Genomic DNA, 13,186 nt, shown 5'->3' on the forward strand with positions numbered 1-13,186 from the left:
GTCACAATAAAAGGTCAATTTAATAGTGGTGGGGTTTCTTCTTGAAGAAATTGACTCGGCTTTTGAAACTGACTAAAGCCATTTGAATCTAGCTGTAGACTTGAAAGGTCACCATGTTGCCGGGACAGGTGTCAATGTGTTTTCTCTCCCCAGCTGAGATACAGTTTCCTTTGGTCCTCATGTGGACTTTCCCCCCCATTTTAAAATTTAACTTCATTATGATAAATTTCAAGCGTATGCCAAAAGAGAGAGGATAATATAATGAACTTTCATATCCCTATCGTTCAGTTTGAACAATTATCAGTTCATGACCAGTATGTTTCATCTATACCCCCACCGACTTCTCTTCTTTCCCCATTGGATTATACAGCAATTGCTTGAATTTGGCTGTTGGATTTTAATTGTTTATTTACATAACAATTTCATAGCTACAGAAAAATGCAAATAAAACATGCTTTTAACCGAACTTAGTTTGCCAAAGCTAGCCATTCGTCAATTTACTCATTCAGCAAATATTTAGTATTTACTAGTGTCAGAACCTTCTCAGGCGAAGAGATAGAGAAAAAAACTCATGGAAGGGAGACCAGTAGATGTCTTGGGTTTGGAAATGCTGGGCTGGATATGGGAGAACTGATGGAATTGCTGATTAAAGATGGAGAGGGAGACAGCTAGAAAAACTCCCAACTTTCTCTTTTGGAAGATTCAGTAGGTGACGACAGCTGGGCTACAGATACAGGAAGAGAGGAACAGATTCAAATCTGTGGGGTGGCCTCATCCAGATGGATATGCCCGTTAGACTGCCCATGGGTGGTACAGAGCAGTGGTTCTCAGTCCTGGGTGCACGTCAGAACCTCCAGGGAAGTGTTTGAAAGCACTGATATGGAGACCTTACCCAGACCAGCTGAATCAGAATCCCTCAGGGAGAGGTCGGAACAGCTGTAGTTTTTAAGAGCTCCACAGGTGATTACAGTGTGTGGTCAGGGTTGAGAATCTCTGGTCTAAAGCTTATTAGAGGAAGACCAGTGTGTATGTGTGCTTTTAAGACCATGTATGGCTTTTGCGACCCCATAATGAGGTTCTTGTGGAGTTAAGCCCTTAATATCTTTCAGGTGAGGGCTGAGCCAGGTCTACATTCTACCACATATTCTTAATAATGAAAACTTTGAAAATAAGTATTTCATGTTCTCTGTCTGATGTTGGTGTTAATTTCTTTCATACTAATAGATGTGCTTCAGTGCTTCAAATCAATCCAAATGGAGTTTCACAGTGGGGGTTGCTGGCATGTTGAATGGGGCAATTCTTCATTGTATTCTCTGGTATCCCTGTCCTTGGCTCTCAAAAGGCCAGTGGCATCGTCCAGCCATCGTGGTATCCGGAGTGCCCTAAGGAGACATTGAGAACCACTGTGTCTTTTCACACCTTTAAAGAGGTGGTCATTTTCACTCTCACCTACAAGAAGTTTTGCTTCATGCAATATTACTGGTTTCAGCTATGCAAAATAGTTCCTTATGTAAGTGGTCTCTGTGCTAACAAACTAAAGAAAGAAGCTAAACAAAATAGACATGTAAAAGGAAATATTGTTTTGCACTGTTGGAGGGATTTTGAGCATATTTGTTCCAGTACCAAATCCATTTTTTATGTCAAATTAAATGCTAGGTAAGAAATGGTCAAATACTGAAATTTAAAGCAAAATACTGCTAAGGCATTATGTAGATTGAACAGCAGTGATGGATGTATTCATTTCTTGTTTGCTGCTGTGACAAATTATAATGAACTTGGTGGATTAAAACAGTACAAATATGTTATCTCACAGTTCTGCAAGTTAGGTTCTGTAGAGATCTTACTGGTCTAAAGGCAAAGTATTGACAGAGTTGTGTTCCTTTCTGGAAGCTCTAGGGGAGAATTCTAGAGTCCCCTTTCCTCCATTTTCAAAGCCAACAGCCTTGCACTCCATGTGTCTTTCCACCAGATTCATTCCTCTGAACTGAGCCAGGAAATGTTCTTTGACTTTAAGGACCCATGTGACAAGATTTGGCACACCTAGATAATCCAAGATACTGTCCCCATCCCAAGGTCCTTAATTTAATCATATCTTCAAAGTCCCTTTTTCCATGTAAGGTTACACATTCACAGATTCCAGGGATTAGAGCATGGACCTATTTGGGGACTATTATTCTGCCTGCTACAAAGTAAAAGAGATTAATTGTTCAGAAAGATAGAAATGCCTCCAGTAGCAGAGAGAGGATTATCTTACATTTCATCCTATAGGGTTGAGGAGGCTTAGGGTTCTCAAGTGGATGAAGCAAGTTCTTGTCTTGACTCTGCAAATCCTGTGTGTAGATACAGGCACTGAAGGCTTTTAGTTTTCTTTGAGTATTTGGCATTGGATCAAGTGGACAGGTTGAAGTCCAACGGCTCCTTCCTTGGCCAGACTTTCTGGTACTATGGGTGTGACCTCTGGAGTGTGTGCTGCTTTTGGCATTCCTCCATCTCCGGGGAGTTTGCTTACAGTGTGCAGGTTCCAGGGTCTTTGAATAGCACCAAAGAAATGTGAGATTTTTATTTTGTGCCGTTATGTCTGCCTGTCACATTACGCTTTATTTATTAGGCTCTAACATGTGGAAGTTGGAGGAAAAAATAACATAATATTTTAGAACCTGACTGTAGTGGTATTTATTATAGCTAACTTCTAAGTGTGGTTTAATTTCCACTATACATTAGGTAGGTCATCCCCACAAAGTAAGAAACCATTGCTTCCCTAGTGAATGAAATGGATCACTGGGTTATTTTTTAAAAAAAACCATCTCCGGCGTAGGATATAGCCAGAAATTTTTGATGGAGATTTTAAACATTGCAGCTATTTTTGTAGCGAGTCCCCTTTTTATCCACTTCTAGACAGGTCAACAATACAAATCTGAAGGCCAAACTCAGGGCTAACTGTAGGATAAGAAACCATCCTCATTTGTCCAAGTCTGAGGGGTCACATGGGACTTGGCAGCTTCGGTGCTAAAACTCCCGGAGTTCTGGGCAGTTTGGGACAGTTGGGCCCCTAGATATCTTAAAACAGCTCTAGTGGGAAGTGACTGTCACACTGATGCAGTAACCTCCAGGGTTTGGGTTGAGGATAAGGGTGACTCTAACTCTTGAAAAATCTGTATCCACATATACACGTTTGCCCGAAACCACCTCAGAAGAACCAGTAACATTTATAAAGTGTTATTAGGTTTCATAACACTTTCAATTCTCACTCTTTTAATTCTCCAGTGTTACCTGTGTCTCTGATGATCACAGCGTTAATAGCTTTCTTATTGGGGTGACCGTAGGACCTCACTGAATCTTTTTCAGCATGTCAGCAGGTATGGAAATTACAAACGCAAGTTTGCCAAAGCAGCATGGCGGTCTCTTAGTTTGAATCCTGGCTTTTGTATAACAAAGTTGGACTTTTCTCCTCTAAGAGACAGCATAGAATGTTTAAGAATAGATAAGTATTAGGAAGATTACCTTGAATGCCCCAGGGGAGGGGATTGAGAGGATCATGTCTTGGAATCTTGTCCAGCTCTAAGAACGTGGTGCTCTCTGACTCCCAGTGGTAGAGCGTGAGCTACCTACCTGATGTGAGGAAGTGGCTGCATCTGGGTGACGATTCTTAGCTCCTCCTCCCTGCTTTCATGATGCCCTGCCCTGCCCTCCGCCACAGCAAAGCCAGACTGAGAAAACGGGAATGCTGGAGAGGCCTCATTACTTACACTTCTGTAACCGTTATTTGGAGATTTTTATTCTCTAAGCCACTGGGACAAGGAGATTGTAAGTGTACTTGAAAGGGCATTACATTAGCTTCCCCAAAATAGGCTTTGACTTTTAGGAGCTGACAATCTTTCTTTTTTTTCTTAAAAAAATGTGTTTGTTTCCTATCTTCTAAACTGTTCTAGTTGGTAGGTACAGGGATTCTCTTTCAATTCTTTTCTTTTTTCTTTCGAAAAAAGATTGTCCACTGTTAGTCATGGAGGTAAGATCTGGGTTTGGATAGATTGTGAGTTATTCTGATATTCTTGTCAATCCCTTTTTGGGGTTCCTTCCTTCTAAGACTCTCAATCCGGGTTTAATTTTGTTAAGACTAGCCTCCTTTCTGCTTTGAATCTCAGCTGGGTTGTGATTTTTTTGTGAATCAAACAAGTTCCAGAAGAAATGAAAGGAGATGAAATCCTTATGCTGTTGTTTAAACTCAGATTCTTTTATTCCTTTCCAAAGAGAAATTACAGAGTAAATGTAAATAGGAGAGCCAGATGATTCAAACTAAAACTACTTTGAGTGCAGGGTTTCTTTGGGAGTAATAGGAGTGCTTAGAAGGAAATAGAAATGATGGCTGTACAACGTTGTAAATGTACTAAAGGCCGTTGAATTTACACTTCAAAGTGGTTAATGATTAATTTCATGTTTTGTGAATTTTACCTCAAAAAAAAAAAATGTTGAACTTCAAGAGGAAGAAAAAAAAGACTGTTTCTCCCTATCTTCAAATTCTGGAGGAAGTCTCAACCATTTTAATACACTCATGTTTTTAAATTTCTAGACCAAAACTGTTGTTCTATCCTGTCCCATTCCTGGGAGAAGATATTTGGATTTAAAAGTGTCTGCCAGGCAGAACCAATCAGGAAATTCGGAGAGTTGAGACGCTAGTTGTTTATTATTAAGACGCATAGTTTTTATTACTGGATCATAAAATGGCCTATAATTTGCAAAGCTGATTGCAATAAAGCAATTTTTTTAAGTTTAACAATTTAAAACACTGGACTTTTTTCCAACCTCTCATGGGACAGAGGTTCTATCAACTAGGTTGGAGAGTTTTTTAATATCCTATAGTAGCAGACTGCAAACTGGATACGACAAAACAGAAAGAGTCCAGATGTGATAACTTTAATGAAATGTGAGCATGGTAACAAATTTCATATATAGAAATGTCTCTTCTCACAATATCTCCTTAGACATTCCCGAGGGCTGCCACCTGATCCAAGTCCAATGGGCACTTATTTTAAGGGATGACAGCATAGGGGTTCACACATCATCCGTGGTTTAACGGCGAAACGTTAAGGTTTTTAATTCCTTCTAGATTTAGAGACAACTTTTTTGACCTTTTGCAGAGATGTAACTAGGCAACCAGGATGGCATTTAACCGGTGCACAGCATCCAAACTTCATGGCTATTGCATCATTTTTTTAAAATGCTATTTAAATTTGTCTTTTAGCTTTGGCATATGCTTCCATGTAACCTTTAATGTCTTAGAAAATATCATGCAAACCCCCAGCTGTAAGATAGAATGGTTCCTAGAAGCCCAGTGTCCTCTGATGTTAATAGATGTGCTTACTAGAACAGCAGTAATAGAGTCGAGAGGTAGCCGGATGTGCTGAGTTTTATAATTGGGCGCTAAGAAGGTAGGTTTCAGTTGTGGTGTGTGGAGGTGTAAGAGTTTAAAACTATATCCTCAGCAGGCGGTAGGGAGCACTCCTCATAATGTGATTAATGGAAAGTGTACCTTCACAGAGATGAGAGCTGGCTCTTATTCGAGTGAAGCTGATTTTACTTTGCTGGATAGGTGGTAACTAGAAATACCTAGTGTAATCAATAAGCAAGAATATATTGAAAGCTTTTTAAATGTCAGACACTATACTAGGTGTATACTATATTCCTTTTCTGTGATAACTAAGCTTTTATTTTTTAGTTTTTTTAATTATGAAAGGAATATATGTGTAAGATTTTTTAAAATTCAAGTAGTAGACACAGGAATAAATAAAAAAGAGAAGTTTCTTTTTCCAGACACCAACTGTTAATAGAAACCACTGTTAATAGTTTCTTGTGTGTCCTCCAGAAATTTTCCATCTCCTGGTTAATCTGTATTGAAAATGTGAGTATGATAAGTGCCATTGAACCGTCTGTTCATAAATTTCTCTTCTGGACTAAATCTCTTCATTGTGAGACACCATTTGATGCTTCTTTTTGAAATGCACTTTTTAAAACTGAAAGAGTGAAAATGTCAGAACCAAAGGGATGCCAACAGAGGGCTGGTGGTAGGGAGGATGACAACAGAAGACTGTTACTCTATAATTCTAGCCTCTAAGATTTACATACAGAATGTAAGTAATAAGCCTTAAGGTAGTTCTTTATGGCTTTCAAAGTCATCTGGAGTACCTTATCTCCCTTTAACCTTTTGATGACCCTGTGATGCAGAAACTGTTTCCTTTACAAAGGAGGAAGCTGTGGTTCCCAGAAGTTAGGTAACTTGCCCGTGAACACAGCTGATGAGTGACAGGATCAGGATGAGAATCTGAGTGTTTTCCAAGTTTCAGCGTTGAACCAGACCACACGGGCAACCCTGAGGAAGAGAGGGGCTTGGTAGCACTGCTGTGGTCCCCGTAGCGAGAGGCTGGAAGTGAAGGGGAGGGTATTGGGCTTGCCATCTGAAGATCCAGTTAGAAGTTGTTCTGATTCTGCTCTGTGGGCAAGTTGTTTAGCGCAGTCCGTATGCCCTCTTCCCAGGTTCCCCACTGGCTGTGTCTATTCCTGTTTTGTTTGATTGGGTAGTACTGGCCAGGGGGATGCAGGCTTGACCCAAGCTGGGGAAGCCATCGTATTTCAGCCTACAGGGGTTGGTTTGAAGGGTGGGCATGCAACCCAGCAAGGGCCAATAGATTCTTTCTCTGAAATTTTCCAACTCAGGTTGAGGGAGGAGAGGTCCCACCCTTTCTAGTCTCAAGGTAGTAAGAATCACGTAAGGCCATGTTTCCATCTGCTGAGAGAGTAAAGTCTGATGCACAAAGGGGAAGCAAAAGAGAAAGAGACAGAGACAGAGATAGAGAGATAAAGGGAAGGGAAGAGAGCCCAGTGAGACTTGAAGTCCATCAATCCAGTTGATGTGAGCTAACATATTCCCACATTTTACCTAACCTAAGTCAAGTTGCTACTGAAGGAGTCCTGTCTGATATCTTTGGGCCTTAGTTTCCTCATCTGTAAGATGGGGGTTTTAACATTTTCACTGAACTACTGTATATCTGAACTACTATAAAGATGAGTTGAGATAATGAATAGGAAAATACTTTGTAAATTGTAAAATGCTGTACAAATGCAAGATGATAGTATTCATTGATATGTTGCATTGAACTAGGAAAAGTCGAAGGAATGAAATTACCACTCATTTGGAAAATAAGAAGTGAGAGCTTTGTAAGAGCCATCTGGTGTTATGCAGAGGTAAATGAAAGCTGCCAGAGTTCCCAGATTTCCTTTGGGTATCCCCTTTCAAATACTCTTTAAGTTCTAATAGATACCTATCATAAATACAGAGATAGATCTTACCTCACTGGTTCAGGTTAATTCAGTGAGTGCCTTTTTTCTCTCTCCTGTCCTAATCTATGGTCAACACACACACAATGACACAAAAATAAACAGAGCACCATATTAATATTTCAACATTTTATCTTTTTCACTTCAAAGAGCTTTACAGATTTATAAATGACATTTTGGCATCATCAAAGATAATCAACCTTAAAGTAGCTATTCTATTTTTAGTACTTCATTTGGGAATGATATAGTTGAGGTCATTCTTGGGATGGAAGGTTAGTTGTTTGGGGCTTAGATAGGATCAGAATCCATCTTTTACCTTAATGGACTTATATCTTTCATATGTAAACTCTAAGTAATCAAAATCTACTTGAGATTACATCTTATGCATGACACAGGAAGCATTACTTCACCTCTACCGCATTTTTCACTCTATATGATAATATCTCTCAATGAGAGAAGAGAGATGACACCTCTGAAATCGGTTCTCTTTCTTAGATTTGCCATTTAGGCCGTTTTTATTGTAGCAAACATATCTTTCTTTATATTTGATCATTAAAACAAACAAAAAAGTGGTTTAAAATTCTCAAAGTAGACTAGCATATGCTAAAAGGTCGAAATCACCACGGAAATATGATCTGTAAACATAAAGAAGCATGATATAGCAAACTGAATGTCTTTCATCTCTCACACTTTAAAATCTGAGAACTATATCCACTACCTTCACTGTTCTTGCAAATCTATACTTTTCCACGGCAGGAAGGTTGAGTCGGTGCTGTTTGACCACTGCACTCCACACCTGGCCTAGCCATCGTTTGTCTTTGTCTGCGCTTGATATCAGCCCTATGAATGTCCGTGTTTTCATATAAATTGAGACCTTGGAATAAGTTCATTTTCTGGATAAGCATACTCTTAACCCTCAAAAATGTCAGCTGTACTGAAAACAATTGGCACTTTCAAATCTGTGAATTTTAGGAGAGCGGGATAAAGAGAATGTTTACAAGGACATGAACAGAGTGTAGGGAAACTGCAAAGGAGAGTGTATTTTTTCAGGCTCCTTTATGACCCGTAGACCTGAAGGGATGAGGGCTGGAAGGAGGGGACCCTCCTGAGCAGAGCTGTGACCTCTAGGAAAGGGGTGTAGCCAGATGGTAATGACCCTGTAGTCAGGGATGCCAGGAAACAACTGCCCCAAAATGATTCTCCTCTCTCCCTCTGCCTGCTTGTGTTTCCCATCGGCCAGACCCACCTGGAAGACAAAGAACAGGGAAGCCTGCTGCTGAGCCCATAGTTTAGTCTCCTAGCGTGTAGAGCCGTGTAGAACAGGATGGAGAATGGGTTTGGAGGGGCAGGTGGAAGATATCCAGCACAGGTACTCTTCATTGTGAAAATCTTGCATGAAGCGAAGAGCACCCCTTTCTCCCCTAAATCTAGCTGTCTTACCAAAAGAATTGTTTTAACCAGCTTCCACTTTTTCATTAATTGTATTTAATCAAGTTCATAGTCCATGTTCAAATGGGCCCACGTGCGATTGGGAGCATCTGGAGAGAGTTCTGTTGTCTGTGTGGTGAAACATGACCCGGAGGAGGCACAGAGGTGACGGAAACCCCCTCGTGCTTGCCCTGGCCAGACCTGGGATGGGAACCTCGACTCAAAGTTCAAGTTGAGGGGCAGGGATGGTGAAACGTAGGTACACACCTCAGAGCAGCTCCCATGATCAAAGGAGTGACTGTCGTTCCAAAGAAGTACAGTGTCTACCTCTGGGGGGCCCGAGTAGCCGGTTCGGGGGTTTGTCCAGCTTGCTTTTAATCTCAGATGAGTTACCGTTGCTCCTCTGGCCTAGGGGCCAGGATTCCTTGCCCTGGATTACTAATCGAGATTAAGTGCTCCGATCCACTGAGAAGGAATAGATCAACTAGATCAGATAGATCCCCGTGACTGGAGAGGTGTTTGTGGCCGCATAAAATGTTAGGCCCAAGAGAACGAATTTCGAATACCACTCTAAGGCATAAACTCCTTCTGTGGACCAGAAAACTCCCTGACTTGGGAAGTGCTGGGACCCAAGGGTTCCAGAAAAAAAGTTGGGTCTCTAATAGAAAGAGTGAGAGGCAGTGTGGTGCAGTGAAGAGGGCATGGACTCTGAGACCTCAGCCTGGTACCGACTGTGAGCATCTTGGCAAACTGCAGTGCTTTCTCAGTCTCAAATCCCCTTGTGTGTAAAACGAGAGCGGTTTAACTTGTTACAAAATTCATCGAACCCACATCTGTAAAATAAAGGCAGTGTTTTCCACACATTCAAACTTTGGCGGGGCGGGGGGCAGTATACTCACTTTCTAAAGAACAATGTTTCTTAGCAGCTCTCTTGAGATATAATGGATACACAATAAGTGATACCTCTTTACAGTTGGTGAATATTGGCTGCATATATCCATGAAAGCACCGCCACAATCAGAATAAGGAACAGATCCAGCCAGTGTCCCTATGCCCAATGACAATCTCTTCCTCCCCTTTCCCATCTTCAGGCAGCCACTGATCTGCTTTCTGTCACTCTAGGAGAGATTGCATTTTCCAGAGTCTTATGTAAATGCAGTTATAAAACAGTATTCACTTTTGTCTGGCCGCTTTTACTCAGCACACTTACATGGAGATACATCCATGTTGTGTGCATCGATATTTTATTCTTTTTATTCCTGAGTAGTACTCTAGAATATTGGCATGCCGCAGTTTGTTCACCTGCTCACCTATTGAAAGATATTACTCAATTATATTTTAATTCTGTTTCCCTTCTTCTTCCCTCATTAATAGTATAAGAAAAAAATATCTTCTATCCCGTTACCACAGCTGACATTTCTATTAACCTCCTCTAGGGGTAGCATGGTTTACAAGAATGTGGTATAAATGCAGGTATCACAGTAATTGTCTTTATTAATCCCTGGCTTAAGTTGAGTTCTGAGCTGAAGGACAGTTCCTTCTGCTTTCTAGACTTTTCTTTATCATAAATTAGCAACCCAAATGCCCGTCAACTGACGAATGGATACAATTATGGTATATCTATACAATGGAATATTATTTGCTGTAAAAAGGAAGTACTGATTCATACTACAATATAGATGAACCTTGAAAACATTATGCTAAGTGAAAGAAACCAGACACAGCAGGCTATGTGATATATGGTTCCAGCTATCAAAATGTCTAGGACAGGAAAATCCATAGAAACAGAAAGTAAATTCATGGTTGCAGGAGCTGAGAAGGGGGGTGGGTTGGGGGGAATAGGCAGTGATCGCTGAAAACTATGGATTTTCTTTTTGGGGTGATGAAAATATTCTGGAATTTGATAATAGTGACGGATGCACAATTTTGAATTTTTTAAAATCACTGAACTGTGTATACTTTAAAAGGGTAAAATTTAATGTGCATTGTATTTCAATAAAGCTGATTTTTTTAAAGCAATCTATGCAACTTTGCTTAGGGAAAAGCTTTCCAGAACAGCAATTGATTTAATTTTCCGTTTTTTGTTTGCTAAAGAGAAAACTCAGAGCTGTTTACCTCAGTAATCCTGCTGCATCTGCATTTCCAGGTCACGAGCACAAAGTGGAACTTTCTAGCCTGAGGAAGTAGAAATGTTGTGTCTGTAAATAAGTCCTATTTGGGGAGGTAGTTTGGTATCATGTTCTTTTGGTTTACTTGAGATGATGAAGGGCCTGTAGCCACGTTGACTGTTTTGTTGTTTCCTTTCCTTTTAAAAATAAAGTGCATTCAGATTGTCTAATCACTGCTTCCTCTGGCCTCCGTTAACCAGATACAGGATATCCTGTTGGTAAAGCATCTTAGCTAAATCAGATTATTTACCAAACTCCTAACAGCAGTAGACAGAACAGAGTGAGTACAGTAGACGTCTAAATATTCAAAATAATCCTTGGGAAAGGAAAGAACGCAGTAGCTTAGAATTAGTAGTGATTCAATTAGAGGAACAGCTTTGGTTTCCAGCAGCTGTGAAGGATGGGAATAAGGTCGGACTTCCTCCCTTTCTCATCGTCTTCCTTCACCTGGGGAAACACCGCCTTATATAGAAGGCGTTTAGCCGCTCCACTGCAGTGAATCAGGACCAGCATTGTAATATCTGGAAATAGAGCTCCATCTGGTCTACTCCCAATAAATCAGTGTTCCCATGATAGTCGAGAAAAAGTATTTCCCCCCCCCACCCCGGGTTTTGAAAATCTTTCCAGCCAAGGTTTGAGTTTTGGTGTCATTTAGTGAATGAAAGGATTAACCCATGGTGAAAGTAAAACCCGTGTAACTCTACCCAGCAATGTTACCTTTGCTTTGTGCTGTAACTTAACAAGTAAAGTTTTCCCAAGGTGACTAGAAAAATTTCATGTCAGTGTGTGTGTTTATCTTGGATTTTCTGCTACAGTCTCTCCAGCTTCTGGTGCACTATAAAAAATTTGCACGAGAGAAATTTCCACTTTACCCTGGTACTGGAGGAACATGGCTCCCAGGGCTGTTCCTTTGAGTATTACTCTAAAATATATCCATTCATTTAGGTATTAAGCATCTACAAATGCAAAGCATACCTGCAAGATGGTTAAGTGCCTTCTCCAGTAATAGGATGGGCTTTGTAGGCACAAGCAGGCATTGCCCTAGATTCTTTCTCGGTGTGCAGGTGTGTGAGTGAGTGAAACATACCATACGTCCAAAGCATATATGCATGTACACACACATATGCACATTAAAGGCTATTAGTACAACATACGTACATTCTCTGTCTTTTTACCCCCTAGCTTTATTGATAAGTACCACTTTTAAAGACTCCTGTTTGCTTCTCCCAGACTTCTTCCTAGAAAGCTGTAATCTGACTTTTTATTTTGTCATTCCCCTGCTTCATCTTAAATTGTTTGGGGTCACCTCTTTTTGAAATAGAACCATACTTTTCCTCTGGCTTGGATTTTTACCCGACATTATTTTTTGAGATTATCTAGGTGGATGTGCGCAGCTAGAGTTCACTCATTTTCACTGCTGTGTAATATTAATTAGTACATCAGTATTATTCCTTCTCTGTATGGAACAGGCCACACTTTATCCATTCTACCCACTTGGGGCATTTGGGTTGCTCCCAGCTTTTTACCGTCATGAACATGCTGTACAGTACACTCTGTTCACGTGTCCTAGTCCTCACCCAGGAGTTTTTCTAGGACATATAGTTTGGAGTTCAGTTGCTAGAATATGCAGTGCTCAACTTTATTAGGTAATGCCAAGTAATTATACCGATTCACTCTTCAGCAGCAGTGTAAAAGCGGCCGTCTTGCTCCACCTGTCAATACTTAATGTTCTCCGACTTTTCGTTTTTACTAGTCTTAATGCAAATTCTGAAATTTGTTTTAGTTAACAAATAATTGGTTGGGTTTTTATTTCGAACCATCTTGTTGAAAGAGACAAGGAAATAAATTGGTTTCTGTTCACTACATTTGGTAAAGTGAAATGGACCATTGCTATAGATTCTGCCCCCAGATATATTTTCAAGTTATAGCCAGCCTGAGGGTCTTGTTTCTTTTCTATTTTTTCTTTAAATTTTTCTTTATTAGATATTTTTAAATTTGCAACAATTTTAATGAGTAAAACAGTGCAAAGATATATGAAAAAGTTCATTTCTCCTTTCCTTTCTACGCACCCCCCCCAGCAGGTCACCAGTATTAATACTGGGGTGTATCATTCCACATTTTTTTCATGCTCATAAATATGTAATAAATTTATGTTAGATTGTGACTTATGAGATCAGAGTTGAATATCAGCAGTTTCTTACAGTTCAATCACACAGGCGTACATATCCTGTCTTTGAGCATTTTTCACATGCAAGCATTAC

General features: G+C 40.2%; 1 protein-coding gene across 2 annotated transcripts in view; it reads left to right on the forward strand.

Moving 5' to 3' along the window:
* GNG2 (G protein subunit gamma 2) overlaps positions 1-13,186 on the forward strand; it is a 116,290-nt gene that overhangs the window by 17,073 nt on the left and 86,031 nt on the right. The gene's annotated exons all lie outside the window — the stretch shown is intronic.

This window comes from Hippopotamus amphibius, chromosome 2 (genome assembly GCF_030028045.1).
Source record: "Hippopotamus amphibius kiboko isolate mHipAmp2 chromosome 2, mHipAmp2.hap2, whole genome shotgun sequence".
NCBI classification, from domain to species: Eukaryota; Metazoa; Chordata; class Mammalia; order Artiodactyla; family Hippopotamidae; genus Hippopotamus; species Hippopotamus amphibius.